Below are 27,104 nucleotides of genomic sequence, written 5' to 3'. Positions count from 1 at the left end.
CCGAGAAGTTACCCTTTGCCCTATCGGGGTACCTCACTACAGTCTACACGTCAACTGGGGCAACTCCCTACTTATTGGTCTATGGTACCGAGGTTGTCATTCCCGCCGAGGTAGAAATTTCTTCCTGAAGAATCATACAAGAAGCCAAACTCAGCGATGCAGAATGGATAAGGAGTCGTTAAGAGAAACTAGCCCTCATAGATGGAAAAAGGATGAATGCAGTATGTCACGGTCAACTTTATCATAATAGAATGTCCAGAGTTTTCAACAAAAAAGGGTCAAACCAAGATAGTTTGCACCTGGGTGTCTGGTGCTGAAGAAGATCTTCCCGCATCAAGATGAAGCCAAAAGGAAATTCTCTCCCAACTAGCAAGGTCCCTACATGATTCACCGGGTGTTAACAGGAGGAGCACTCATACTCGCAGAAGTGGACCGAGAAGTCTGGCCAAAACCAATCAATTCAGACGCGGTCAAGTGATACTATGTTTAGACTGTTTACATTTCTTTATCTGATGTAATTGAACTACGCTTGACCTGATTCCCGTTTAAGAGGGAATACGTAGGCAGCCATGTGGGTTCGGTCATATCGTAATAAAATTTTCATTTTCCCCTAGAACCAAAAAATTGGGCAGAATTTGGAGACTGACCCTCAAAATTCGGAGCAAGTCCAGCCGACGCTATCACATGCCAGAAAGTCAGAAATTGGTTAAGAAACTGCGGCAAAATTTTGAGAAGGATTCTCAAAATTCCGAAGAAGTTTGAACAAGTTTCGTCACTCGCAAATGACCGAATGATAATTTACCAAACTGAGGCAGACTATTGAGGAGGACCCTCAAAAATCTAATACAAGAAAGTTGTAATGTCTCTGAAATGTGTTACAGTCATCAGTTTATCTAAACTGCCTGATTTCACTATGATTCCTAAAAATAACTCTATTTTCATCAATAATTGCATATTTTCGAAAACTCTATTTTTGTAACAGCCAGGTGTTACCCAGGGAAACTCAAACAATGCCTCCAGAATGGAGCAGAGCAAAACCAGCAGACAAAGGCACGAATCAACCTCCCCTTACAAAACATACAATTTTTCTTTGAGCACAAGCACATCTGACATAACAATAGCATTGGAAAATATATACACGCAGCAAAATCACTATCAATCGGGCCACCAGATACCGAATATATCTCCAGCTAAGAAATACTCTACTCTTATTTCCTAACTATTCACTACATAAGGCTAAGCATTGCCTTCCCTTTGCATAGGACTAAGCCCTGTCCCGAACCTTGCATGAGGCTAAGCCCTACCTCCATATCTGCATAAGGCTAAGCTCTGCCTTCCATCTGCATGGGACTAAGCCATGCCCGCATCTTGCATGAGACTAAGCTCTATCTCTAATCTTGTATGAGGCTAAGCCCTGCCTCCATATTTGAATAAGGCTAAGCTCTGCTTTCCATCTGTATAAGGCTAAGCCCTGTATCGAATCTTGCATGAGACTAAGCTCTGTCTCCAATCTTGCATGAGGCTAAGCCCTGCCTCCATATTTGCATAAGGCTAAGCACTGCCTTCCCTTTGTATGGGACTAAGTCCTGTCCAGAATCTTGCATGAGGCTAAGCCCTGCCTCCATTTTGCATAAGGCTAAGCACTGCCTTCTCTTTGAATGAGACTAATTCATGTCTCTATCTGCATGAGGCTAAGCCCTATCTCTATTTTTCATAAGGCTAAGCATTGTCTTCTCTTTGCATAAGACTAAGCCATGTCTCCTTCTGCATGAGGCTAAGCCCTGCCTCCATTTTGCATAAGGCTAAGCACTGCCTTCTCTTTGCATGAGACTAAGCCATGTCTCCATCTGCATGAGGCTAAGTCCTACCTCCATTTTGCATAAGGCTAAGCACTGCCTTCCATTTGTATAGGACTAAGCCCTGTCCCGAATCTTGCATGAGGCTACACCCTGCCTCCAATTTGCATAAGGCTAAGCACTGCCTTCTCTTTGCATGAGACTAAGCCTTGTCTCCATCTGCATGAGGCTAAGCCCTGCCTCCATATAGACATAAGGCTAAGCACTGCTTTCTCATGGGAGTAAGTATTGTCCCTCCTTGCATAAATGTTGCTCTATTCCGGCACTATCTATTTGCTCCTCTTTCGGGCTAAGCTCTGCCCGCCACCTCACAAGACTAAGCCTTGTCTTGTTGATTTCAGTATCATATTGTTGCATCTCATGGGCTGAAACATCGCTAACTTGTCAAAGGCATTATCCTCATTGCCAGAAGACACCATGCCATGGCCTGAGGATCTCACAAATTTGCATATCATTATTCAAAGGCGTCATGGTTCAGAGGCACCATCCTCATGGCCCGAGAACATCATTTCATGGCCTGCGAATCTTCTATCTCACAATTCATGGCCCAGGACATCATAGTCTAAGGACGTCATCTGCACCGTCCAAAGACAATCTTTCATGGTCCAAAGGAAATTTGCATCACGTTTAAATTCTCGCAGTAATCTATGTACTTGCATGCACCCTATTTTGAGTTTGCATGTGATCCCGGAGGTAACCATTTTTTCAAAAAGGAGCAGCCTTCGCTCCGGTTTCCGTTCGTACCATTTTTCACTTTGCCATTCAAAACTGATGGTCATCAGTCACCCATCCTACTCCGTTATATCCAGCTATCTATCCTATGGTACATCCGATACATTCCGGATTCACAATCATAACTCCATCAGACATTACCCTTCACAAAAGAACCTTTACTGGAACTAGCTACCATTCATGTAATAACTCTGTCGGCTTCATTCACCGATGGGTCCAGAACTACACACGGGCTAATTCCTGTAAAACCAGGGATATGTAGGCAGCTCAAAGACCAGAGTTCAGCCTCTATTTTTCTAAAAAGAAAAAGAAATATCCCGTTCGGTCAAAATTGGCCATCATTTCTTTACCCGAAAACTCTTTCATCCTTCCCGGTAAAGAGGGGCAGTTGTTGATACCCAATTTTTCCCTAAAATATGTTCAATACTATGCATTGGTATCAATTAGTTTTTTTTTTTACAATTTTTACATTCTTAAAAGATTTTAATTAATTCATCCCGGTATTTTGTTTATAAAATAATCACTGATTGCATCCCAAATAGTTTTATAATAATTTGTGGCTTAATTTTATTATTTCGCATTTGTACCAAGTTTCAATTATTGTACAAATAGCCACATTTGTATTTTTTAGGGTACAATTGCAATTACTTTGCAATTATAGCCCATGCATACATTATTACATTATTTTAAAGAAAAATAACCTTTTATATATTTAAAATTTTAAATAATTATTATAAAACATTTCTAGGCATGGAAATTATTTTTTATAATTTATTAATTACTTTTAAAAATTGTTTTAGCAATTAAATGGGTGTTTAACAAATGACCCTTTTTATTTCGGACCTAGCCTAATTAAATGGCCCAATGTCAACCCCAAATCCCTACCCCACTAAGACCAGACCAAAATTGAATTAAAACACGACCCCAAACTTTTCAATCCTGGCCGTTGATCACAGAGATCAACGGCTACCGTTCGCTCTTACCATTTTTAACCTAATGACCCCCTAACCTAATTCATTCTCATCAAACAGCCGCCCTAGAATCCCTAATCCTCTCCGTCTCTCTGAGACCTAATCCTAACGCTAGTCGCCGCCACCTAAAACCATCCCTAATCCCTTTGATTCCTATTCGATCCATGGATTTGCATGGCTGTTTGAGACTTCTACTTATCTCCTACGTCTCCTGGTTTCCCGTTCGTGCGATCTCATGGAAAGATCTCGTAGAGATCTAGTCCATATCTTTTCCAAGACTCCTTGAGAGTTCGCCTGTGGTCTGTGAGTGCTTTTCTATCGATGTTTTACGGTGCAAATCTCTGGTCCAAGGCCAGATTCTCTTTACCCTCTCCTTTTTCTTCAAAACCCTAATATTTAGACTTGAATATGTCCAGATCTTTGTAGATCTGGAACGATTCTGAGTTCATCACTAATTTTTTCTTTAAGATTCTCTTATTTCTCTACTTCTAACCGATTATTAGCACTATGTTACGAAGAATTTTTGTTTTCCTTGTTATTTGTTGTCTGAATCTCTGCATATTTGAAGTGTTTCAAGTTTCCATGGCTGTTTTCTTTAAGGGTCCTCTAATTTTCCCACTGTTAATCAACTTCAGGTATATTTTAAATTAGGGTTTTGGCTTCGCAAAAGGTTTTCTGAAATTTGTCATGTTTTTGTTTAATCTTTCTATAATGACTATGTTCCAGACTTGATTGCTTGACTGTTCATTGTTTGATTTCAACAATTTTTTGTCCGTCATTGTTTGAATAATCGACTAATTAGCCTATTTATCTAGGGTTTTACTTGTTTACTAAATTAATTTACTGATTTTTGTTTGTTTACCTTAATCCTTAGTTTCTTAATTGACACCTCTTGTCTATTTATGGGTTGATTAACCCTTGATTTGTCTCTGATTACCCATATTGCCTTATTTGTGAAATTGGTTACTTGATTTACGATTTCTAACCCTAATTGACTGATGAGCCTACTTCTTGCCTTATTTGAAATTCAGTTAGAGTTATTCATGGTGTAATTCCCAAACTTTCTGTCCCTATCAAGCTTGATTTATTATTTAATTACTTCCCTTACCTTAATAAACTATCTATATGGTTCAGGGATTCTTACCGATTCCCTATTTGGGTATGATTTAGATTCTTTACCCTTATTAGCTTTGTTTGTTGTGACCATTAAGTAACTACCACTAATTAAGGGGCCTATTCCGGATTCCCTTACATGATTTGATTCTATAATTATTTGATTGCCCCTAATTGGTTGACTTCTAATTCTCTTTACCTTATTTGCTCTACTCTCTATGTGCTATATATACTCTCATTCCGATTCTTCTAGACACGAACAACAGTTCATAAGCACACTCACACATAAATTCTACTCTTATCTCTCTACTACTTGTGTTCATTTGTTTGTCTAGTCGGCTGAAAGCCATGACTAGACTGTTGAATCCTGCTACTTTACTTTCTGCTTCTGCTTCTCTAACTGGTATGCTCTCACTTTACTATCATGCAAACCTCTGTATGAATATAATGTGTACTTCCTATTCCCAGCATGTCTCTTTTATATTACTAAACCAGTAGGATCTTCTAGATCAACCTGTCTATCTTTAACTAAACCAATGTGTTTCATGATTCTTGTTCTTAGTCAGCATATGTATTGCCATTCAATTAGGTTGCATGCTTCCTGCTATTCGACTTAACCTGTATGATTCTTTATAATTAACATGTCTTTTCTTCTGTCTTGATCGAACCTATATGTCTATTGCAATCACATGTTTGCTTCTATGTTGACTGCAATAACATGCCTACCTCTACCTGGTTGAATCTATGTGTGCCCTGCTCTCAATCTGTTTGTTCCTGCTTTAGTTAGACTTCTGCGTATCCATATGAACTAGACTCATGCTTATTTCTTATGACCAATATGACTCCCCAGCCCTACTATCCCTCTGTATGTGATTGAATGCTCACCTAGTAATAGCTAGTAAGCTAATTTGAAACTCTCAGTTACCCTATTTCTTATCTGACTGCTAGGACCTTTGTTTGAGTTGAAGTGATTGAATGACCTTATGTGCTTTTTACTTCGTGGGAATCCAAAATTATTTTCTTAAAACTATCTCTTGTTTTCAACTCCTACTCTTGGAACACCTAGGGTCTTGCTTCTCTAGTGTAAGCATTGCTTAGGGGTCCCTGAGGCTCCTCTGAACTTTTTCACATTGGAGCTGGCTTTCCAAAACTTGCTAACAAAGGGTTACTTTAAAGGTTTCATGGTGTGAGCATTGTCCGGGGTCCCTGAGGACCTTGGGAACTTTAACACACCAAGATCATGTTGGGTGCACTATGTGATTATGGCATTTGTGGACTGGTTGAAGGCCTGGTCTTCCAGGTGTATATTTTGGGCCTATATTCAGGCTCCCTATAGTTGTAGTAATTCTACTTCTGTAATTCATTATTAGCGTTGGTTTGTAATAATAATCTCTTGTAAATAGATATTGGGGAAATTAGTAAAAGGGAGGGACTTTTATATATCTTTTGTGGGAATCGGGTAAAAACCATGCTCATAGGACCGTTATAATTGTCTACATGCATTAGAAACCATGCTCATAGGACTATTATGATTATTTTTATGAGTAGAAGCCATGCTTACCGGATTGCTATGTGCATTAGAAAACATGTTTATAGGATCACTACACTATCTGTTCTAAATTTCCATTCTGCATTCTCTTACTTGTATTAAAAAATATGGTTCTTAGGTCATTTATTAATTATGCCTTAATAATCACGTTCACCAACTTTCCTATGTGCATTAGAGATCATGTTTCTAGGATTTTTACTGCATTTGGCTTAAAACCATGCCTATAGTTTAAACGTATAAAAAATCAGTTATCACCTAGCCTATAAGGAATACGCATAAAAAACAATCTCAACACTTAGACATCATACTCTTAGAGATGAAAATGTCTGTAATGCCTGTGTTCATTCTTCAGCACCTAGATAGCATATGGGTTCAATAAAAAAATAAAATATGTCTGCCAATTACTGATTTAGAATTATGGTCTTTCATTAATACCTAGATGACATGTTACCGCTAATCCACGCCTTGGCAAGCCTATAGAATGAAGGTTTAATAAACTGTGAAACTGCTTTTCTTATTGTGACAGCCCAAACTCAACAGGTTCTAAAAAGTCAGTAGACAAACTGAATAGTTCTTTAGCTCTTTTGCCTTTAACTCAACATTGCATATTCTATGCTTGTCATGCTCACCTAGATATCATGTTCTAGGGCTTTTCTTAAATATCTATTGTTTGAGACGTGCACTTACTTGCTCTATTTCTTGAGGTAAAATATGAGCCTTTTAATTGTTCCATATTTGGTCCAGTCCTATATGTTTTGTATGTCGCCTAGAGTTTCTCCTTTTAGTTATTGTAGGAGAGTCCACCTTACCTAGAAGTATTAAATACCTCTGGACTATATAAGTAAAGGGACGGGTAGTGCACGTATAGTATACATAATTGAGTTTAGATCTAAGGTATGTGCATCTAGTTACCCGCTCGGCGCGCATACTTGATCTTGGACTGAGACTTCACGGTGAGCCCCCCCTTTGAGTCGTTCAACAGCATGCCGGAGTTTCTCTTTTGTTGTACCTGCCTATTCTATTTCAGACAGTAGGATAGTCATCTTTTGTATATTCTGCTAGTTGCCCACACACTTGTGACACTAGATCTTAGCACATATTAGTAGACTTAATTTTTGGGTTGTATTTCTATAGTTATGATTTCTTCTAGTTATTTCTATTTTGCTCACCTTAAAAGTCCGTTATTTATCAAATGCTTTAAATTTAAGTAAAGTTAGATATTGGGATTGTTTAATAAAAATGGGAATTCACTAGTTGATCAGTGTTGGTTGGCCTAACAATGGTGTTGGACGCCATCACGACCTATAATGGACTTTGGGTCGTGACAACATGGTATCAGAGCCCTAGGTTCACGTAGGTCTCACAAGTGATGGGCAGGTCTAATAGAGTCTTGCGGATCGATGCGGAGACATCCGTACTTATCTTCGAAAGGCTATAGGTTCTTAGGGAACTACTCTTTATTCATCTTATATCGTGTAGTTAATAATATACTAAGTTTCTTTCTTCTATTCTCTCATAGATGGTGAGAATGCGTACAACAGACATTTCGGACCCAAGAGGAGCTGCTACCCCTGTCGCTAGAGGCCGAGGTAGAGGCCAAAGGAGGGCACCGGCCCGAGGTAAGGGACGAGGACGTCCCAGAGTTGCCCAGTTGCACTGCTAGTGGATCCAGTAAAGGATACCATCATTGAGGAGCAGGGCGAGGTGCCAGTAGTAGAGCCTGCCCCAATGGATTTCATGATAGCACCCGGCTTTCAGGAGGCCATGGGTCATATGCTGCGGTTCATGGATTCTATGACCTAGGATAGTTTATTTCCAGCAGACCCAACCACATCTCAGGCGGGAGGGGGAGCATAGACCCCTACTGCCCAGGCTTCCGGGTATGCAGCTGTAGTGTATCAGACTCCGGGTGCACTACCCGCGGATGGGACCTAGCCAGTTGTAGCAGTAGCACCGGAGCCTAGACCAGTTGCGGACGGCGATCCGTAGAAGTTATTAGAAAGATGGAATAGGCTACACCCTTATGTCTTCGGAGGTGAGCGTTCTGAGGATGCCCAGAATTTCATCGATAGGTGCAGGGACAGATTGCATGACATGAGGATATTGGAGTCTTATGGGGTTGACTTTACTACTTTTCAGCTGGAGGGCAGGACCCGTAGATGGTGGAAGTCTTATCTTCTTGGTAGACCAACGGGTTCTCCTCCCATGTCTTGGGGTCAGTTCACACAGCTTTTCTTGGATAGGTATATTCAACCCACTGAGAGGGAAGAGTTGCGGTATCAGTTTGAGCAGCTTGAGCAGGTTCATATGTCAGTGACCGATTATAAGGCGAGGTTTTTTGAGTTGTCTCGCCATGCACTTATGATACTTCCTACGGATGCAGAGAGAGTACAGAGGTTTGTTGCAGGGCTGCACTCCGGTATTAGGGCAAATATGACCCAAGAGGTTGAGATAGGGACTTCTTATCAGCTGGTAGTGGAGATTGCTCGGAGGATTGAGGGCTACCGTTAGAGAGGTAGAGAGTAGATGCAGTAGGACAAAAGGGCCCATTTCTCTGGAGAGTTTAGAGGTGCCCCAGTTAGGGGCAGAGGTCAGTTTGGGAGGGGTCAGCCTAGCAGGCCCCATATTCAGCACCACCACCTCCTCGATGTGCTCCATCGCTCTCTTATTTTAGCGCCATACAAGAGAGCTCTTACCGCCACTAGTCATCCAGGGTTCTTCCAGTAGGTACTCAGGTCACCGGGGTTCTTCCAGCTCCTATTTTAGTGCCATGGCGGAGAGTTCATACCGCCCACCGGCTATTCAGACTTCTTCTAATGGGTCTACGGGCCATCAGGTCAGATATCATGTTCATATTTTGAATGATTTGCTGAGTTAAATTTATCTTTCCCCTCAAGTTTTTAAAGGTGATTATTATTACATGATTCCTTGTATAACTCGTTGGATGATTAGAAGTAAGTAGTCTGGATTGACTATATGCATATATACTTTCTCTGTGAATACTTGTTTGCATATCTCATATATGTTCCTTCACCCTTTTGATGATAACAAAAGGGAGAGAGAATAGATGGTATAAAACTTTCCTTGCAAATTTTAAAGATAAGATGCATGAAGGTAGGGGAGCATAACTGAGGAACGCATAAAGTGAGGGTGAGCCTTTACTTGTTCCATCATCTATACATTGAAGAGATAACTTCAGGGAAGTAACCAATTTATCTTACTTATCTCTTTAATGTGTTTCATTTGATCTTCTTGGATTAAAAATTTTCATGTTTTGTACTCAATGGTTTGCCATCATCAAAAAGGGGGAGATTGTTAACCCCAAGGTTTCATAGACTAAATTCGATGATACCAAACTAACATAAGGTTTAATCAAAAAATATTTACTTGTGATAAATTTATTTTATTGGTACAGGTTTATTATGGAAAGCAGATGGAAGAACGATGGTTGATTTACTATAAAGTCGAGAAAGGAAATATTTATAATGCATACTACTTTTATGGAGGATATTATTGAGATTTATTGTGATATGGAATTACGGGAGAAGATATGGAAAAGAAAATATAGAAGATTTGTAGAAGATTAGTACAAGTAATACAAAAGAGGAAGAGTATGCAATGGAAAAGCGTGTTGACCTACTAAAGAAATTATATTCCAAGAACAAAGGAGAAAATATTTTCTATATTGAAGATCTACTACCTTATGAGAGGGAGATTGGACAGAAGAATGGTATTGCTCTAAAAAAAAGGAAGAAGTTTGAAGTGGAAAGAAGTTTAGTACTACACTCAAAAAGGAAAAGTATTAATAGAGGCTTGGTACTGCTATTAAGGAGGAATATGATCTTGAAAGATTTTTGCTATACAACTGGATGCCATAATATAAGGAAGTGTATAAGATAAATTTTGGAGGCAATCAAGCAAGAAGATCAAGAAGATCATGCACGTGAACACATTCAGATTCAAAGAAGATCAAGTCAAATTCCTTGGGATAGACGGTCAATACTATTCATTAAATGCTTTCCACAAATAGCTAAACTCTCTTCCAAATAGCTATTGTTATGCAGCAATTTTAAATCTCATGGGTATTGCACAAAATAGCAAAGGGTACAACAACAAAAAAAGAACAAGCCACTTCAATTATGCGACAAATCAGAAAACCATATCAAGGAGGATTTACATCAAATATGGAGCAACGATCAGAATAATTCCAAGAAAGAGGAATAACTATTTAAAGAGGATCTGAAGACACTTCTTAGTACCAGCTTCACAGACAACTTTCCTACTCTTTTTACACCTTAGTCAAGCACTGTATTCTTAAGTTTACTAGTGTCATAAAAGATAGAGAGAACGGAAAAAATACTGAGAGATTGTGTCATTGTTCGTTTTTTTGGTGAGCGAGTGAAAACCAAAGTGTCGTTGTTGGTGAGTGAGTGAAAACCAAAGTGTCATTGTTGGTGAGCGAGTGAAAACCAATCACTACTAGAAATACAGACTTTTCCCACGGAAGAATCGGCGGGAAATCTGTGTGAAATTTCAATATTTCCACGATATTCCCAAGGGAGACACTCGGTGGGAAAATAGTTTCCCACGACATTCGTGGGTAATTCCTAGCGAGTTCCCCACTGAGGGTTTGGTGGGGTCACCAAGTGTAATTTCCCACGAATGTCGTGGAAAAGGTAAGAAAATAAGATAATTTAGTTTTCTTAAGTTTTCCACCAAATCCGTAGGAAGTATTAAAAATAATTTAGATATTTTTTTTATTTTACCCATGGAAGTATTGGGAAAGATATTCCCACAAAAATCAGTGGGGTGCTGGAAAAAATGCACAAAATTCCCACGAAGTCGGTAAGAAATTCGTGGAAAATCTGAAAAATATCTTCATGGCCAAATCTGTTTTTAGAACTACTCCACCTGCCAAACAGAAAGTACAACCAACAATACAAGATTAAATACAATTAAGCATTCAAATACCAAATTCAACATGCAATCCAATTCATTTCATAAATAACAACTAATCAATCCATTTCATAATTAATCCAACTAATCCAAAAGTAGAACAAGAACTCAAAAAATCCAACATTCAATATTCAACATCCAAGTACCATCCAAGACAAGCTAATAAAAGAAACTACTCCTTAGTTATCATCAGATGCTGGAGAACGGGGTACAGGAAATGCACCAGATGCTAAGAGGGAGTTTAGCTGAGACTTGAGACTTTTAACATCACTAATGACAAGTCTTAATGCATCGTCCTTTCGCCTCATTTCTTCCTCCCTTCGCTTTGCCTCTACCTCTCTTCGCCTATCTTATTCCTCCCTTCGCTTTGCCTCTTCTTCCCTTGCAGCCCTTTCTTGAAGATACTCTGTAATCTTCGCTACCTTCCTATTCAATTGCTCAAACTCATCCAGATCAACCGAACAATGTGACGAAATTAGAACCAGAAAATCCAAACGTACGACGGCCGAGACTAAATTCTGATCCAAGGCCGTAGACTCTCCCCTTATGCACGCCACCAGCTGTCTTAATCCACATGTCCATGATCTCCTCTTGGGTTGGTTGGATTGGCCTACCTTGACCATCAATCGCCTGGCTTTGAATGAACTTCTCCAAGATTCATTTGAAATTATCCTGTAAAAAAATTACAAGTATTATAAAAGTAAATTTTATTAAAGAAAACTTATGCAAGTAAGTATCTTTATTTCTCAAACTTTAAAGTAAAACACACGGAGAGATAAAAAGTGTAGCAGCCTAGCTGTACTTAATCACTTTAAAGTATCTTTATTTCTCAAACTGGTATAGAAGGAGAAAGTTAAAAACAGAATGTAATGAAATGAAATTTAGATAAACTAAGAGGAACTAAAAGGAAAATTGCTAGCTATAACAATTGAACCATCTGTTCTCCAAAATTTTGGTAATTATCTTGCAGCATACCGTCAAAAACATTAATAATAGGTTTTTCTTGAAACATTAATTGTCTCTCCAGATTTCAATAGATCCTCTTCCCTGCATCTTTATACAAAACTTTTCCCTTTGCCACTCTTATCAAATAAAAGCTTATCTAATCAATCCTATACTATAGTTGCTTTTGATATTTAGGGCAAATAAATATGCACACGATATTCAAAGAGATGCAGTAGAATGATACACCCAGAAATCACGATGCTGTTAACGCAATAAACTTGACAATGGGCAATTAGACTGTCTAAAAAGTTAGGTACTTGGATTAGAAAAGTGATTTTTGTTTTTTGAGCGTTTTCTATATGGTTTCTTTGAGTAGAATCCAATTACACAAACATCTAACACATCAGATTCTCACCATGTCATATCAAGGATTAATTCAGTTACTCAGATGTGACCTCATGAAGTTGAACCAAGGTAACTTTACATTGTCTTGATCAGGTAAATTCACATTGTTATAATTCAAAAACACATCAAGAGCAAGAAAAAGAAGAAGAAATGTGATATGACAAATACACGCCAATCTTAATGCTATGTTTACTGTTTTTGTAGTAACAGAGGTTTTACTGTATGACAAGTGGTAACACTCAAGAAATTTTATAGAATTTTTATTTTTTATTGAATGAATGATATTAGTACTAAAATCCAAACCAAGACTCAATATAATGACATTGACAACCTTTATAATCATTTATCTCTTCATGTTTGGCAGCTAACAAATTTACTATGTGAACCCACGAAAGAAAGCTGCTTAAAATGTGCATGATTGATCCTCTTAATTTGATCAGTGTTTTGCTGCTATTTAGGGGTGTTCCTTATCGAGAATTAGCTCTCTATATGGTAATATGACTGCTAGTCAAGGGAAAATGCACAAGGCATTAAGATGTAGAGAACCTGGTTTTAAAGCTTGCATGTATACATGGAAATCACTTAGTTAACACTTTTTGACGCTTATGACAAGAGAAGAAGTTATTAATTTATTACGCTTAATGCTAATAAGATCGCGATATTGTTAATTCATGTATGTGAAGAATGTTGTTAATCTTACGTGGGTTGTCTCAGCGCGCGGCTCGATCCAAATCGTTTTTGTTCCATCCTTCAATTTCTTTATGTGGGTTTCCTCAAACATATCATCATGACTAACTGGTCTTCCTTTAGCCTTTTCCTGGAAAAATAAATAATATGTTAAAAAATGGTAACTAAAGCAGTTATAAATCAAGAAAAATATAATAAAACACATTACCAATCTTCTTCGATGAGCCGCCATACTAATTGAGCCACCCGTGTGCGCACCGAGCCACCCTTGTTGGACAAACGGGATGCCCTTCCATGTTCGCTCTTCTTCTTATATTTCGGAGATTTTCAATACTCAAGAAGATTAACCCATAAATCATCAAGAATCCAACTTGGCCTCTTATTACTTTCTCGAGTAGTCTGAAGCATATCAGACAACCTATCAGAATTTTTCTTAAAGAAAATGACTCGTACCTCAGCTTCAAAATTGTATGACCATGCACACTTCATCTGCAAATAAAACATGTTAGAATGACTATAGCGAGTTGAAAACTAAAGCAAAAGATTAATTTTACCCTAAATTCAGCAAATATTTTGTCCCTAATGTGACTTGGAACATCTAACCAAGACCTCCATGGTGCGTGATAAAATGAACACATCGATTCAACCACGGCTTTCATAGCCTGAGGAGGATAAAAGCTGCATTGAATTTAAAATAAGTTAGAAACTATATTTAGAATTAATTATAAATTAAAAGATGAATATGTACCCTGCTCCATCGGGCACAATAATCAACCTCCGAAGTTCATCATATTTTCCACATTTTGAGGATCATCCTTCGTATATAAGTCTGTGTAGGAGGCTGTGTAGCTGTATCACTATCGGTGTATGGGGATGTCGAATTACCATCGACTCCAATATCTGGCATAGAAATGCTGGGAGATGAAGACGGAGTGAATTCATACGAAGGCTTGGAAGAGTGGCTAGCAGACTGACTAAATGATGAAGACATGCCAAAGAAAGATGATGAATGGATGATTGGAGAAAATGATGATCGGATGCCAGAAGAAGATGATGAAGGAATGGCTGGAGAAGATGATGATGGCATGACAGGGCAAGATGATGAGGGTATGCCCGAAAATAGAGTGAATTTAGATGAAGGCATGGAAGAGTTCCTAGCAGATTGACTAAATGATGAGGGCATGCTAAAGGAAGATGATGAATAAATGAATGATTGGAGAAACTGGTGATTGAATGGCAGATGAAGATAACGAAGGAACGATCGGACAAGATGATGATGACATGACAGGGTAATGGAGTGAAGTGAGAGAGAGAAGGGGGGTCGAATTACCTGAAAATGGAGTGAATTGAGAGAGAGAGAGAGAGAGTGACGGAGGGAGGCATCGTGGAGTGGAAGATACAGCGAAAATACAGAGGCATCTGTGGAATAGAATGAGGGAAAACTTAAGGTTATGTGAATAATAATAAATTTTCCCACTACTACCTTGAGAAATCTCTATGGGAAATCTTTTTCATAATTATAAGAAAACTTTTAAAATATCCATTCACACTGAGTCTATGGGAATATGTAAAAAAGTTTTTTATTTATTGTTTAATTTCCCACTGTCTTCACTGGAATTTTTTTTCAGTTTGATATAATTATTTTTTAATAATTTTTCCCACAGGATTAGAGGAAACTAAGTTACGCGCATTTTTGCGCCAAAACCTTCCCACGGATAGTCACTGGCAAATATTATTATTTTTCTCAGAAAGAAATTTTAATTTTTCCATTGCATTTCGGTAGGAATTGCCACTGAAAATTTTTTCGTGGGAAAATGATGTGTTTCTAGTAGTGAATCCTTTGTTTGTTGTTGGTGAGCGAGTGAAAACCAATCTTGTCACCGTTAGTGGTGTTAGAAAAATAATTTTGATAACTCAAAAAGAAATATTCAAATTAGTGTGTAGATTCATTCTTTTAATATTATTTTAATGAGTGTTTATTATACCAATAAATTAAATATATTTTAATGTCAATAACTGAAAATTACAATAACTTTGAATATAATGTTTTATTAACATTGAATGGATATCAAAATCAGTTATTTTTTATAACTCTGAATTTGACCAAAGTTGGTCTTGTATGACCGTTTACTTAACATTAAATTTGATAACCATTTCCTTAACTTTTGTAACTAACGTTTCTATTGGCCGTAATGATTTAACGTTTTGGCATTTGAAGCCTTAATAGATTTTAATGATTTTTATTACCTATAGATGTCCATCTCCCTTGTGGACTATATATAAATATGTCTTTTTTGTGTTCATTTGGAGCAGAGCGAAAAGAGTGAAAAACTTTTCTTCTAATTTTCTTCTATTGTGCGTGGTTATCTTTGTTAATCTTTGTTGTTTATACTTCTAGTGTATACTAGAAGAGCTTGTTGAATCCTGGGGGATACACCTAATTTTATTTATCACGATGTGGGCGAAATATCCTTAAGAACAGTGTCCTTGACACGCCTCAAGCTAAATCTTATTCTCCATAATCCAATATATTTCCAACAGGTGGTGATCGCTGAAAACCACAAAGACTGTACTCAATTCAATTTACAAAGATATCTAAAAAACAACACTCTTGCAACTCAAGAAGGCTAGATTATGATACCACATTAGTACCTAACCAATATAAAAATTTCTGGTATCATTTATTTTATCGCTCTCATATTATATTCTGTTCCTTTACTGTTTGTTGTGCTTTACATTTGTTTAAATCGAAAAGACTAACAGTTATGTGCAGTATTCGACTAAGTTTAAATACAATCGACCAATTTTTTAATAGGCGTGCAATTCACACCTTCCCTTTTATACTTTCAAGTTGCACCATCAATAACATCTGATTTTTTGGGAAATAAACCAATCAAGAGCCATTGTTAATCGAGGATGAAGTTGCAGTTATGTCATCCATGTAATTCTCGCAATCATCAAACAATGAAGCCACATCTTGGCACATTGCAGCATTTCCAAGACCTTGAAGAGTGTTGTATTTACCGTTGCTGTGATTGGTAACTTTTTTGGTGGGTCTGACTTAGACTTCACTAATATTATACTTTCTCCCGTCCATAATAAGTGACCAATTTACTTTGGGCATAACCATTAAGGAAATACTAAATTCTAGACGGAAATAGTTAGTCTGACTAAATTACTTTTCATTAAATATTGCATTATAGTTATAGTAGCACTTACTTTGCTTCTCAAAAGTGAGAAGTACATAACTTTTAGGAATACGTACATAAGAGTAATTTTGGAAAAACAAAATAAATTTTTTCTTAATTATATAAATGAACACTTATTTTGAACCAAAATAAAAAAATAAATTTATCATTTATTATGGACCGGGAAAGTACTAGCTACTACAATTGTTATTGATACTTTCTCAGTCGTTTCCTTTGCAATTACAGAGAGAATCTCTTCATCCACAACCACTGATAATACTATGGCTTATATAGAGTTTTCTAGAGATATTCTGTTAACTGCCTTAATCTTTTAATTAATTGCTCTTTTTTTTTAATTGTATGTACTTGTTTTATTTAGAAGGTTCTTAGGAAGTTTCCTGTGAGTAAATTAAAGATAGTACAGTATTAAGGTTATATAGAATTTTCTATATATATTCTGTTAATTAGTGTCTTAATTTTCTAATTAACTAATTTCTCTGCAAATACGTTGCACGTGTATGGCGAACCATGTAGTATATAAAATACAAGTTTTTGTGAATATTTAATTAAGATCATTGTATGATGACTTGTTAATTGAAGTCAAGATGATATCATTTGAACATATAAAGATGAATAATCAAAGTTTAATTTGATACATATGCTTTGCTTATTTTGATTTTATGAGGTACAAACATATAATGAAGCGTATATCGCATAATATTCCTTATAGATGATATTCCTCTTATTTATTTCGATTACTCTCTCATGACCAACTCTTGTTACCGAAATTAATATCCCTTCTGAAAGTGCTATGTAAAGTTAGCCACACGAGAAAATATGTTGCGGCAATCCAACATTGGGGATTGATTCTAATTTTGGTTATCATTTTGACTGAAACAAAAATGGTTAGATGGACAAAACAAAAATAGTATAATAATAATAATAACATAAGATCAGATTTTGTACTTTCAATGACGATTATTATTTGAAATAGACGATAACTTAAGGTAAGTTTAAAGATTTTAACATCTTGACGAGCAGTATCTCTTATTATTATTATTATTATTATTATTATTATTATTATTATTATTATTATTATTATTATTATTATTATTACTACTACTACTAATTGTGTCACCAAGTAATCCAAACAACCTATTAAAGAGTATAAAATAAATTTATATTATTGGATACAATGTTAAATCTCTAAGGAAAATATAGCATTTATCAATTAAAAGTTCGTTTCCAAACAAAAATCTGGAAACCAACGATTAACTTAACCCAACAATATATATAATATGTGAATGTGACACAGTGGTCTAAATAGGTAAACCATAAGCTTATTGCTGATGTATTCGTAAAAGTAAAATGCATGATAAAATCAATTAGGTACAATTTAACATTTCACATAAAAAATTCTATGGCTAATTAACAGAATAATTAATTTAAAATATCTAATATTAACTCAAAATATATTATTTTGCATAGTCTTTTTTCTTTTCTGTTGATGTCAAAACTATTTATTCATTATCTCCAGCAAAGATTGAAAAATTGTGATGGCACCTTTAGATTTTACATTTAACCAGTCAACTACAGTCATAATAACAATTCCTTTTCAAGCTAACAACTTTAGTATTTGTTACATGTGAATACTTTAGTCTAACAAATTGGTGATTAAAAAATTTATAATCTGGATTTATGTAAGTAAGTATAATTTTTTTATTACAAAAACAAATAAAAATTACCTATGAAAAGTTTTTTTGTTTACGACATAAATAATAAAAGTTAAAGACAAAAGTATAAGCAAAAGAAAATGATGATTATTGGGTCTTATTTATATAAATCAATAAATGAGGAAATTCTAACTCATATGTTTCATTCCACCTATAAATACCTTCTTGAGCTTTATAATTACAAAAGTAAGAATCATTTGACAATTCACAGAGACAGAGATATACTACATACTATTAACCAAGGTATGTTACTCCCACTATTACCCTTTGATAATCATGAAAGCTAACATATGTTTCAAAAGTTAATTTTTTTTTTTAATTTGCATATTTTCATTCTTAAGCATATTTAATACTAATTACATGAAAAAATGCATGAAGAAAATCATACAGACATCATGATCATCTCTCCTTTTTAATCTCCAGAATAAATCTTAAGGAAAGAAATTGAACCAGAAACTCATTATTATAGTTATAATCTACGAATACAAAATTAAATTAGCATATGCAAAGAAAAGAAATTCAAAATCGTACTTTAACATTTACCTAGTAACATAAGTTAATTACTTCCATTTAACTCTCCGGAATAAATCTTAAGGAAAGAAATTAAACTAAAAACTCATTATTACTATTATACCTACGGATACAAAACTATATCAACATGAACTCCAAAATCGTACTTCAATGGAAGTTAATTACTTCCATTTAGCACACAAGAAATGTAGTCAATAATCAAAGGCAATACAAATATATGGACATGCAAAAAGAAATTGCACCTACATGTTTTTTCAGCCACAAACAAAAACAAAATAATTCAATAAAGTAATAAAAAACCACAATATTAATTAGCAGCATGTGTCGAATGTAAAACAAGGAAACCACAGCTAGGAGGAATATATAAAAAAATATAAATAAAGTTTCATTCGTACTCACCATGGAGTTGATAGTGTAGTACAACAGAAAAATTTCAGCATAAATATATGCAGATAGATGCCGTGGCAACATATGCAAAATTATTGAAATGATTAATTTTGTATAGCACGGTAATCGCTGAAATCAAAACATTTGAATAGAAGTGGCTTTTTTTCTTGAAGCTAACGTTAGTAATAAGAAGTATATTATAGAATATTTAGAGAATTCCTTCATATAAAGATGAGTCTTTTGTTTGATTTAAGAGCCATCAGTGCTCAAGGCATAATTCGGAAAAGTTAGTTATAAAAGAAGGGATGTAACACTTGTAGTTACTATCCAAAAGAACACAACTTTTAGAGGAGGCACTTTAAATTATATTTTATTCTTTTTATTTAAAAAATTTATATTTCTAGTGTTTATTACTACTTAAATTCATATATAAAGAATCAATTTTACATTGTGCAATGTCAGCACGCTCTGTTTATGAAAAGTCCAAGAGTCTGCTTAACGGGACGTTTCGTAAATGTCCAAAAGTCACCTTCTTTTATTTAAATATTATTAAATAACTAAATAAAGTACATTTTAATTATTTAAAAGGTTATTTTAGCAATTTAACTTTTAATTTCTAGGGTTCTCACTTTTACTAAAAGGTGGCATCTCTTCGCCGGTATTCTTCAAAACAGGCGTATGGAGCGTTGGATTACTTTATAGGCATTAGTGTTTTTTTTTAAAATAAAAAAGGGTGTATGTTTAAGTTAATAAAAAGGGAATTAAGTCAAGGGAATTAATGTAATTTGACTTTTTAAGTTATGAGCTTCATGGTTTTAATATAATATAGATATAGATAGATTACTCTTTTTAATAGACTCCATTCATTTCATTTAGAATCTTCTTGGGCAGTATCCAATTTCATGTGCCATTACCACAAATCACCAAACACACCTTAATATTTACACACAAGTAAAACACAAATCCGTGATGCCATACTGTTTGTGGTTTGTTGTTCATGTACATAATTTCCAATAGTTTATCAAGATTTGATCTTCTTTTGCTAAAGCTATGCGGTGGAATTATATTATTGATGGATTAAGTCAAATTTTAAATAGAGGGGTCAAGTTTATTCAATAACATTCATAGATATATTTATTAAAGTTTTTTTTCCCTAGTTTTTATATACTAAGGCTTAATTTTTTAAAATCAAATTATTGAACATATGGTAATAGTTAAATGAGTGTGTCTCTATACTATTAATTCTGGAAATTAAAGTGAATGAAGTTACATTTAAAACTTTCAATGTTACATGCAAAACCTGTTTTCGTAAAAGAGTTTTTTTTTTTAATTTTTAAAAGTTCAGCATGACATTATTTTAATAAAAGAGTGCTACAAAGCAGAAGGCAAAGCATTATTTGTTGGATTCATATAAAAATAAGAAGGTAAATTTTACTAGCTACAAACCAACCCTAATTAAACTGCTAAAACTCTCAACTTCAAAGCCATCATTGATAGTTACCTCTTAAAGCAACACAATTCGGGTATTATGATTTATGGCAATGCATGAGTTGCTCTAATGTGCACGTGTACCACACACACGTGCAACACTTGAGTTCTTTTGAAGTACGTTTTTTTTCATATTACATAATTAATAGAAAGCTAAGAGATCTTCTTTCCATAAAGCTTTTTCATTTTCACTGAAAATGTAGGCTTTAAGTTGAGTTGACATAATTTTGTGCGTGAGAACTTACAAATGTTATTTCTTGATTAACTTAAGTCAATGGAGGTTATTTTTGAAAGATTTTGTTATGCGGGCAAAAAATTCAAAACCATCCCTTACAATGTTTCTTAGATAAAAAGGAAAAAACACGAATGAGTACCGATCCCAAATATTATTTCTAAATAATTAACTCAGGCTTAATTATTCCCAATAAATCTAACTAATTTCTCAAATCACTGATCATAATACAACATGAACCAACCCAAATTGTACTGACATATATTAATTTACAAGAGCACACAACATCAGAAAGCAGACTACTTTTAATCAATTGAAAATTTGAATATGTAATAAAAAATAGCTACTAGTTTGTGGAGCTAAATGTTAATGTTTATTTCATTCTGCCTCATTTTGGAAACCTAATGAAGAATAAGAGAATAATTACCGGATTATCAAAAAGAAAAGAAAAAAAAAAAAAGAGAAACACATCAGCTAACTGAAATGAAAATTGGCTAGTCTTTACATGTGATAATAGTATCTCTTAATTCAAACTCGACATTTCTGGCGTAGCTGTCTTAGCTTATTTTCCAGAAAATAAAGTAGTCTCCTGTCGAATTAAAAGTGAATTCTGCGTTTCGAGGCCTTAAAAACCTCTTTCGGCATCATCTCGATTTGCGTGCGCAGTCCGGGTGCATAGCGGAAAGCCATTTTGTGAAAATCTGTGAAAAATGATGAATTTTGCATTTAAAATGAGTTTAAGTTACTTCGGTCAACATTTTGGGTAAATGGACCCGGACTCGTGATTGGACAGTCCCGGAGGGTCCGTAGGAAAATATGAGACTTGGGCGTGTGCCCGGAATCGAATTCCGAGGTTCCAAGCCCGAGAAATGAATTTTTTAAAGAAAATTATTTTCTGAAATTGTTTATGAGTTTTGGAATGAATTGTGATTAAAACTTGATGGTATCGGCCCCGTCTTTTAGTTCTGGCGCCCGGTACAGGTCTTATATGTGATTTAAGATAGGTCTGTGAAATTTGGTAAGAAACGGACTTGAAACGACATGAAACGGATCGTTTTTGAGAAAATTGGAAATTTGAAGTTCTTAAGAAAATTTCATGATTTTGATGTTAAATTCAAAGTTGTTGATGTTATTTTAGTGATTTGAATGTACGAGCGAGTCCGTATAATATTTTTAGGTTGGTGTGCATGTTTGGTTTGGAGCCCCGAGGGCTCGGGTGAGTTTTGGATAGGCCACGGGGTGGATTTTGGACTTAATGAATTGCAGGTTTTTAGCTGGTGTGATCAGGCCTGCAGGCTTCGCAATTTGCGAAGCCTGGCTCGCAAATGCGAGTTCGCAAATGCGAAGGCTGAGTCGCAAATGCGAAACAACCCAGGCCAGTTCCTCCTCGCAAATGCGAGATTCCCTTCGAAAATGCGATACACTCCTTATTGGGCCTGTCATCGCAAATGCGACCCCTTGTTCGCATTTCCCATCTCGCAAATGCGAACCTCGCAGAGGTCGGGGTTCGCAATTCCCATATCTGCAACCTGCAATTTTTATACTTAGCCGAAAATCTCCCATTTTTCACACTCTTTCAAAACCAAAATATTCTTGGGCGACTTTTAAAAGACAACTCTTCTTCCAAATCGATTGTAAGTAAATTTTAACTCGTTTTCTTCAATCATTAACATCTTTTAACATGATTTCAACTCAAAATCAATGATTTTCACGGGGAAAATTGGGTGTTTTGGGTAGAACGTAGGTTTTTCGAAAATTGGGGATTTGGACCTCGATTTGAAGTTTGATTTCAAAACAAATTATATATTTGGGTTAATGGGGGAATGGTTAATCGGGTTTTGGTTCGAACCTCGAATTTTGACCATGTGGGCCCGCGGGCGATTTTTGACTTTTTGGGTAAAACTTTGGAAAACTCATTTTCATGCATTGGAGTTGATTCATTTAGCGTTTATTGATGTAATTAAGTAACTTATGGCTAGATACGAGTGAATTGGTGGTGGAATCAAGAGGTAAAGCGATAATAGAGGCTTGAAGTGTGTTTGTGGCATCGAGGTAAGTGTTTGGTCTAACCTTAGCTTGAGGGATTAGAAGTCGAGTCCTATTTGCTATGTGGTGTTTGTCGAGTACGACAAATAGCCATGGTGACGAGTATCTATACGTTGGTGCCAAGCATGCCCGTGAGTCTTATATTGTGATTATTATGGTTTCGTTGTATTATTCATGCTTTGATGATGATTTCTATTGTTGGAAAAATTGTGGAAGTAACTGTGACATTTGAACATTGAGGAGCGTTGGCTTGAGTTGTACAATGAAATGTGAAAGTATAAGTGGAAATTGAATCTTTTAGAGCATTAACTCAAAGTTGTGAAGTGAGTTATGAAGTAAAAGTGGAAAAGAGAAGAGAATCATTATATTAACTCCCTTGCCGGGATATTGTTGTTTTTCATGTTATCTCCCTTGGCAGGATATTGAGGTTTCTTTTTATGTTATTCCCTTGTCGGGACTTGATTGTTAAACTATTGTTCCCTTACCGGGATTTTTATTGTAATTTCATTTATTCCCTTGCCATATTATTTGTGATTGTTGTTTGGGTGAGGAAAAGTGTTAAAGCACGAAGGGTGATGTCGTGTATTGTTTTGGTGAGAGAGTGTTAAAGCACGAAGGGTGATGTCGTGTATGATTTGTGAGGGGAGAGTGTAAAGCACGAAGGGTGATGTCATGCCGCACGTACCATTCTGTGCCGATTATATTGATTATATGGTGAGGACGAGAGTAAAAGCACGAAGGGTGATGCCGTGCACATTTTCATTACTTGATTGCTTTGGTGAGGACGAGAATAAAAGCACGAAGGGTGATGCCGTGCACTTATTGACTTCTGATTCTTTGTTGATATCCGAGATTTACTGTTTCTTTCAATTACCCATTGTCCTTAAATTCTGAATTGATATCTCCCCCGCAGCATGCTACCCCTCCCATATTTGACTGTTTATTTTTGTTCTTCTTTTCCGCTGTATATAGTTGAATTGCACAGGTTTATGTAGTAGTCTGATCTTAGCCTCGTCACTACTTCGCCGAGGTTAGGCTAGGCATTTACCAGCACATGGGGTCGGTTGTGCTGATACTACACTCTGCACTATGTGCAAATCCCGGAGCAGCTTTTGGACCGTAGATTAGGTGGCTACCTTCAGTCCACACGGAGATCCAAGGCAGACCTGCAGGCGTCCGCAGGCCCTGGCGTCTCCCCCTATCCCTTTATCCCTGTTTTATTTCCTTTAATTCAGAAACAATGTATCGTTTATTTTTCAGACTTTGTATGTAGTAAATCTTAGATCGCCTGTGACACTGTGACACCAGTTCTGGGTGGTTAAGGCTTAAACAGTTGTATTAGCACATGTTCAGATATTTTATTGTTTTTCTTCCGCTTATTCTGAATTTCCGTTGTTCACACGTTATTGTTTTAAAAATGTTAAAGAGTATAAAAAGGGTAAAAAGATAATTTGTTCAATAATTGGCTTGCCTAACTCACATCAGTAGGCGCCATCACAGTTCTCGAAGGTGAAAAATCCGGATCGTGACTTCTCCGCAAACAGTAACTGTGAGAGCAAGAGTCGCTTCATATGATTCTCACGTAGGATTCATAGAGGCATCATGGTTTAGCACTTAGCTGCCACATTTCAAGGTTGATACTATGATTAAACATAGAGTGTTTGGGACATATCTGTATGTATTGTCATCGGTTGAAAATATAGACGTATCAAGTAGTAGAGAGGAGTCCATCAGACTTTTGTCAATTTCTTATACACAAGTGCATATTAGATTGGTGGTTACCAATCTACAGCATATAATTGAGGCTAAAGTGTATGTCCTCCTCTGTGTAATTAAAAGTTTTAAAATATAGAGATTGGAGTCCGGCCTAACTCCACCATCGAGATGATGGACTTTGATTTTTTAAAAAAAAGTGTTTAACAAGTGTCGTCATGCATGAAAAATTGACAATGCCTTGTACTAGATGAGTAGGGACAATATTTACAAGAACTATTCAATCTATTATACCTTGAAAATATAAAGAACTTTTAGGTTATTAACGTATTCTAATCCAGAGGAGCAAGTAATCACCTTATCTTTTAGATTATTAATCAAATTTTATGATTATTATCAATGCCAGACCTGCTTATTTGTTTGGATTTTACAGGGCAGATTTATAGCCCAAATCATGAAGCAGGTGAGCCTTTGGTCTGTCCGTAAATTAGGTATTTTATGTATGTATTTTCTAGAATTAGTATAATATTATCTGTTGCCACCCATGTTTTAAAAAGTCTGAATGATACACTTAGTAGAATATTGGATTATTTATCCAAAGGACGCGGATCAATTCCTACTTAATATATTTTTGTACTTTTTTTAGTGGTGAATCCATATTCAAGAAATCCTAGATCCGCCTCTGGAATTTTACTTGTTTGGACAGTCTTACTTAGAAGCCCAAGTAGTAAAGCAGGCCCATGCAAAATATATACATTGCCCAACATCTGGACAGACTGATAAAAAATAGATTTTGTTATGGACTCTCACCTTGGTCAAGAGTCGAGGTGACGTGTAGGGGAATGGGTAGTACTACAGACAGTAATATCGAGCTAGTTATTTCTCGTGGGAATAGTTAATTGAACAATTGTTCTTCCACTTAAGTTTTCTCTTCACTTTCTGCCAAACAGTAAGTTGGTTTAGAGCTAATTTGTGAAGAGGAAACCAGCACATATTCCAGAGCATAAGTTGGCCCGTGTACCTAATTTCCTGGTAAAAATTACACGGGGCGTCCTATTTGGTCGCCACCATTTAATTTATACCCATTTTTTAAACTTTTAACTTGTACCCACTTTTTAAACAACTTCAGACCCCTTTCTCCTCCTCCTCCTCAAAGTTGTATCGATGGACGTTTTTGACGGAATCCAGAGGATGAATGGTTTGCAGAAGTAGCTCAAATTGCTATAGATATGCTAACTGGGAAACCACACGTTGGGAGCGTGGAGAATGTGAGCAGTCCTACAGCATCATCGGTTCTTTCTCATGGAAGTAACTAGTACTGTCATTCCTGAAACAACATTTAGACAGTAATCTGAAAATACTCCATTTACTTGATTTTTTTTCTTAATTACACTCTGGTGTAGCTAAAATCAACTTAGGTTCCTGTCGTTGAACAAAGATGTATTTAGTTCTTGAACTTTATAGTAATACTTATATAATTGATCAATACGAATGAATATGTGTCAAGCGCATTCGTGTCTCTAAAATGAAAAAGGACACCAGTATGCGTTAAAGGTTATGACTTTCGTCAGTAAGGTTTTGTTTCTGAAGGAGTAAATTAGGGCTGAAGTTTAGCTGTCACCACTTACAAACAAAAATTTCGCTATATTACAAAACAAAAATTTCAGCTCTAGTTCGCCATTTACAAAACAACTTCACGCCCGGCTACTAGAATGCTGAAGTTTTGCATGATTGTCTTTGCTACTTCAGCCACGTATGTTGAAGTTATGCGGAAAAACGGGTACGCTTGCAAATTTTTTTGCAAAAAGGGCGCAAATTAAAACGTGACACAAAAAGATGCAAACTCAAAAATTGACCAATGCCAAGCCCATACAAAAGGTACTGACTGGTTACAGCTTGGAAAGTGATTCTCTCTTATATATCTCTATCTATCTTTTTAATGGAAAAAAAAGGCATAAAGGCATAAGTTCTATAGCATCGATCTTATCATGACTTAGAAAGTTAGTTTGGTACCTAAATCTTAACTTTGCCATGAAGCTTCATATTTCGATCAGTAAAAGGTCAGGGGTGTTTGGCCCCTTGGCCTGGATGCTAATGCTATCCCCCATTTCCTTTTCATGAGTGGGTGTGTTACCTAAAAAGCTGAATGCCTTTCCTTTTTTTGCATGCTAACACATTCTTTTGGGGACCTCTTCTTTTTAAAAATAAAATCCTGGCCATGATGCACACAAATGCCAGATATATATATATATATATATATATAGTTTCAAATTATAAAAGAGAAAAAAAGAGAATTACAAGTATTATCATATGTTTTTTCTCATTCCAAAAATACATATTGTTAGATAAAAAAAAATAATTGGAAACGAAATTGAAGAAGGCTTGAGGCAAGAGAAAAACTTTCCTTAAAGAAAATATTGTCCGCATTCAAATTGGAAAAATACAAACAATCTTCTTCAGGATACAACAAGCCAAGAATATACTTGCAGATTTTTCAATATCCACTTTGTTGGAAGTACTTGTATTTATAGAGCAATCATCTGACCTTTTCAAAAAGATATGTTCTTTCACA

General features: G+C 35.8%; 1 long non-coding RNA gene across 1 annotated transcript; it reads right to left on the bottom strand.

Moving 5' to 3' along the window:
- Positions 1-11,196: 11,196 nt before the first annotated feature.
- Positions 11,197-14,660, bottom strand: LOC104236534 (uncharacterized). Its single transcript, XR_713447.2, has 5 exons — positions 13,963-14,660; positions 13,769-13,892; positions 13,423-13,703; positions 13,228-13,344; positions 11,197-11,849 (listed from the first exon to the last, which is right to left on the bottom strand). It is a non-coding gene; the product is annotated as an uncharacterized lncRNA (long non-coding RNA).
- Between the last annotated feature and the right edge of the window lie 12,444 nt (positions 14,661-27,104).

The sequence above is a fragment of the Nicotiana sylvestris genome, chromosome 1 (assembly GCF_000393655.2).
Source record: "Nicotiana sylvestris chromosome 1, ASM39365v2, whole genome shotgun sequence".
Taxonomy (NCBI): Eukaryota; Viridiplantae; Streptophyta; class Magnoliopsida; order Solanales; family Solanaceae; genus Nicotiana; species Nicotiana sylvestris.
This window is presented reverse-complemented; position numbering and strand designations above follow the sequence as displayed.